The sequence below is a fragment of the Humulus lupulus genome, chromosome 9 (genome assembly GCF_963169125.1).
Source record: "Humulus lupulus chromosome 9, drHumLupu1.1, whole genome shotgun sequence".
In the NCBI taxonomy this organism is placed as follows: Eukaryota; Viridiplantae; Streptophyta; class Magnoliopsida; order Rosales; family Cannabaceae; genus Humulus; species Humulus lupulus.
In genome coordinates this window covers 128,744,097-128,749,251 of record NC_084801.1, presented here as the reverse complement: position 1 = coordinate 128,749,251, position 5,155 = coordinate 128,744,097, and the positions used below count along the sequence as shown (strand labels likewise).

At 34.2% G+C, this 5,155-nt stretch overlaps 1 long non-coding RNA gene across 1 annotated transcript; it reads left to right on the top strand.

The window, feature by feature from the left end:
* The first annotated feature begins 2,484 nt into the window (after window positions 1-2,484).
* On the top strand, window positions 2,485-3,998 carry LOC133801815 (uncharacterized). Its single transcript, XR_009876992.1, has 4 exons — window positions 2,485-2,544; window positions 2,652-2,900; window positions 3,812-3,873; window positions 3,972-3,998. It is a non-coding gene; the product is annotated as an uncharacterized LOC133801815 (long non-coding RNA).
* The last annotated feature ends 1,157 nt before the right edge of the window (window positions 3,999-5,155 follow it).

Below are 5,155 nucleotides of genomic sequence, written 5' to 3'. Positions count from 1 at the left end.
ACTTACTTCAAGAACTAGGGAGTCTAAGTTATGGTATATTGTTCCCAGGTAAAGAGCCCCTAAAGGGATTTTTTGCCCACAAGCAAGTTTACAAGCTAAAGGTATACGTCACTTTGAACAGTTCTAGGATTTTTTAGATGAAAAATATACCAGCTTAGCCACAAAGCAATGCATGTTGTCAACTCTACCAGATACTTACCGTCTTCTTTATGAAAGTGTCTTGCCAAATCAGGAAGGTCAAACTACTTCTTACTCTTTTTTAGAGATTCTACAGACACCTTTAAGGATGACATCAAAGATTTCTCTAGGAATATTGAGATACACTTCGAGACCAAAAGATAACCACATGGAAGATAAAATCTTAATTGATTTCAAAGTGGCATAATAGCGTGTGGAAATAGAGGCATTTCACTCCTTCCACTTAACAAATAACCCAGGGCAGGTTCGATACTCAACGTCTTATTCACCCCCCAAGTAACGGTGATGCACTACACCAAATACCCCTTTCCATAACTTATGAATATAATAGTATTGAAAAAGTATTATGATACATCAAATAATAAAATAATAGGTGGGAAAAAAAATTGGCGGTAACAAATTTTGGAGCCCCGCGTATTAGTAAAGTTATCTTCTACTTTTTACTTTTTCATTTTCCTCTACTTTTTTATTTCCAAACCTCTAAACAATTTTCTATCGCCTACCATCATCGACCGTGTTTCCAAGGCAAAAATTGTTCGACTCATACAATCTGAGCAACCATGGCGGCGGCAAACGCTCCGATCGCCATGAGGGAGGCCCTTACGGTCAGTTCTTTCAATCTTAGCTTATTTATCACCTTTATTTAATTATTTATTTATTATTATTCTCATTTTGTTTGGTTCGATTAGCTTAAGCTCATGTGGTAGTCGAGAAGGAGAAGTAAGAGGAGGTAAGCGGAGCTTTTATTCATCAGGAGCTTGCGAGTTTGGAATTGAAGGAGAATGAGGAAGAGCCGGTTTTGAAATCGGATTTGGAGGAGAAGAAAGAAGAAAAAGAAGAAGGATGAGAAAAAGGTTGTTGATAGGGATTTGAGTGGAGAAGAAATGGGGAGCCGGAATGGAAGTGATGATGGAAATGAGAATATGAATGAGGATGGGTATGGGTATGGGTATGGGAATGGGAGTAAGAATGAGAATGAAAATGAGGATGAGGATGAAGATGAGGATAGGAAGAGAGAAGTAGAAGAGAACGATGATGAAGATGGTGGAGTGGGAGAGAATAAGAGTGGAAATGAGACTGAAAATGGCAGTGAAGTAAATAATGGTAGCAGTGAGATGGATAAGAAGAACGGGTATGGTGGTGGTATTCGAAAGTGTCAGTATCTAGTGAGGCCTGAAGCTAAAGATTGCTCATTTTACCTCAAGACTGGAACGTGTAAGTTTGGATCCAATTGCAAGTTTAATCACCTTGTTAGAAAAAGAAGCAATCAGGTATTTTCTTCTTCTTCTTCTTCTTCTTCTTCTTCTTCTAATTCTTCAATTCTTACCCACATAATTTTATATCAATACTTCACCACAAAATGAAGCTGTTTGTGTATGGAGTCCTTACCATCCTGTTTTCAGCTATATAAAATTTTTAGCTACAAATTAAAATTGTGTTTTTACTTTCCCAAATTTCCCTAATATCTCAATTTTCTTTCTCTTTCTTCTCTTTCGCTAAACACTCTTTCTCCTAGCTCCTCTTTCCTCCATCTCTCCATCTATCACCATCTGCACAGCTCCCTATTCTCTATACGACCCTCCTCTCATGCATCTCTCTCCAAATCTTCCTACCTATTCTTTCTCTCCCGTTCTTTGTTGTTGCCTTCTCTTCCCAACTCTCTCTTCTGGCCAACCGTCCAGCATTTCAAGACCAATTGGTATTGTCCAAATTGTAGAGATAAGTGTGATTTTGGTAGGAAGACAGCTGCTGGAGAACCGTCTAGCATTTCAAGACCAATTGTAATCAGGTTGACACGAGTCGTTAAGGCACCTGAAATTGAAATTGGCGGTTGCGTTGTGTGCAGGTCAGTTGCTCTACTTTTTTTTGTTTGACCTTGAATTTTATAATGAGTTTAGGTGAAAAAAAGGACAAGTTGTCTATATTCCGAAAAAAAAATGATTGGAAGTTACATTTTGAAGCTTTTGGTATAATGCTCAAAATAATGCTTGACTGAGATATTTATAGCACAGAGGATCTGAATTTGCCTATATATTGTGAATGCCTTTTTTTCCCCACTTTCTGCTATGTTGTGTGATTGCATGTAATTTTTTATTGATTGTTCTTGCTAAGTTATTAATGATTTCTTTTGACTTGTTAGGGCCCACGATTTCAGTTCAGCTAAATTTGATGAGCGAACTGTCATGCTATGTGACCAAGTATGGATTTTGTGTTGTCTTCTTTATTATATATGCTTACATTTTCTTGTTATTTTTCTTTGCAAGATAGTAATGTTCTTTTATGTTTCAGTGTGAGAAGGAATTTCATGTTGGCTGCTTGCGTAGAAGTGGACTGTGCGATTTAAAAGTAAGTTAGAGATGTTAGATTAGATTTTGTGCTACTTATTTTGTTTATATGGATCTATATATTAAATTTGGGTATCTTCTTACTATGTTTTGTGTATCTTACTCCAGGAACTCCCAAAAGACAAGTGGTTTTGCTGTGATGACTGCAGTAGGATTCATATAGCTCTACAAAATTCGGTATCACTTGGACCCAAGATTGTTCCAGCTTCATTATCACATATCATACTTAAGAAGCATGCATATAAAGGATTGTTTATTGATGGAGTAGAGGATGATATTCAATGGCGAATTCTAAGTGGAAAAAGTTGATATCCAGAACATCTGCCATTTCTATCAAGGTCTGCTGCTATTTTCCGGGTAAGTTATTATTGTACCAGAAATTCTACTAATTTCCATGCTTATTTAAAGGGTAGCGATGATACTAAGTTTTGAAGATTGGGAGTCTATTCAAAGATTTTAATTTGCATTTGACATTAGTTGCTTCTGCTTGCAAACTCTGATTTTATTAATGTACTTTATCCTTTATATGACTTCAATCTGTTACTTTTTTGCTTGAATGATAATTTTTTTTAAAGACAAAATTATTTGGTGGTTGCTTTTTGATGGATGCGAAACTATGTGATAAGTTTGTCTAAAACAAGTAGGAGAACTATTAAGAAATAGCTTAAGAATCATGTTTCGGTGATGAAAATAGTAATCACCCTTTCCCTTGTCATATTTATTTTTATCATTTAAGTGATTTTTTTTTTCTTTTAAATATGTACTGGATACTTTTCTCCTAATGACTGTGAAACTGATTTATATTTCATGTGACACAATGGGTTCTTCAATAGTACAATTTTTAACAACATTTAAGAATTCTGTTCATGTTATCTTTATGGTGGATGGCTCTTGAGAGCTCTCCACCACATATATAATTATATTTCAAGCTTACACACACACACATATATATATATTTAAATATATACATATATTGATTGAAAATAGTTTATTAAAAAATAAGATACGGCTTTTTTAATTGAATTTGGCTGCAATTTCTGCTTTCTTCATCTTTTTTTCCTGAATGTTTGTTGGAGTTATCAATTTAAGTGTTGATTAAATGTGTATTTTTTTGTTTAACTATCATTTTTACATATTTACGACATTACCTATTTAGACAGCGGGGATTAATTTTTGGGGGAGAAAAATATGTTGTATGTGTCATGAGTCTCTGTAATTTCCATAGGCTCTCACAAATAGCATCTAATTTTCTGATTTGTAATGCACAGGAGTGTTTTGATCCTATTGTAGCAAGATCTGGTCGTGATTTGATTCTTGTTATGGTGTATGGGTAAGCAAAGTTAGCCTATTAGTTTGTGATTTATGTGATAATATATTGGCAAGCAAAGAATCTTAATTTATGATGTCTTTTGCTTTGGAAATTTGCAGAAGAAACATTTCTGGTCAAGAGTTTAGAGGAATGTACTGTGTAGTTTTAACTGTGAGGTACTACGCCTTTTCTAATATTATATTGGGCAATATGTTATGTTAATGTTCTTTCTTTAATTGGTTATTGATACGAGTATAATACCTTTCTTCTACAAATGCATCCATCCACACAGGTCTATTGTCGTATCAGCTGGTCTTCTTAGGATATTTGGTCGTGAGGTAGCCGAGCTTCCCATAGTGGCGACAACTAGAGAACACCAAGGGAAAGTAGGAACAAATGAAACTTTGATTTTTTTTCTTCTTCTTAGTATTTTAGTTTGGTTTGTTCTCTTAAAGCAATTTATCCTATATCCATGATTATCTAGATTTTTGCTATATTCATGTTGATGAGCAAATCATGCTCTGTATCTTTATTCATGCAATGACTTTGAAGGAAAGATTTTGATGCTCATAAATTAAAAGTTCATATGATTTTACCTTTCTTAAGATATTGAATGTATAAATATATATATATATATACACGTGAGCCATTGTAAATAGTAATAAATGTCTCCTCTAGCTTATAAACAATAATAAAGAAGATCCATACAAGCGTTTAGGTTCTATATATAATATAGGGATAGATGACATATGGACATTTAGTTTTGAGATAACTAGTTAACTTTGAGACAATCAATTAGTTAAGTTGAGGCAACCCATTACAGTTTATGTTTTCTTGAATGAGTAACAAGCTTAATGTACTAAACAATATTTGTGACTTAGTCTTGAGGAAGGATCTTATGGCAATGTAAGTAACATCTCATTCAATGGAAGTCTTAAAGGCAGTGCTAATATAACAATAAAACTTTTTCTATAAGCCCTGCTAATTTAAAATTGTATTTGTCCTCTATTTTTGCTAGTCTACTTAGTTTTGTTTCCTCAACTGAAATATATGAGTTTTTTTGGGTAACTAAGTTGCTTTGCAGCAAAAAATATTTGTTTTGTTTCCTCTCTCGCTATATATTCTATATATGTATAAATCTGTTATTGTAAATTTTTATTGTGATATTAGATGAGGCTTGAGGATGCTGAGAGGAGCTTGGACTAGATCAAGCTGCAGCTAGCTTTGGGCTTTAGTCGAAATTTTCTGCAGGTTCCACTTCTATAGTTCTCTGAGATGGTACCACTTGATCTTATTGTTGCTG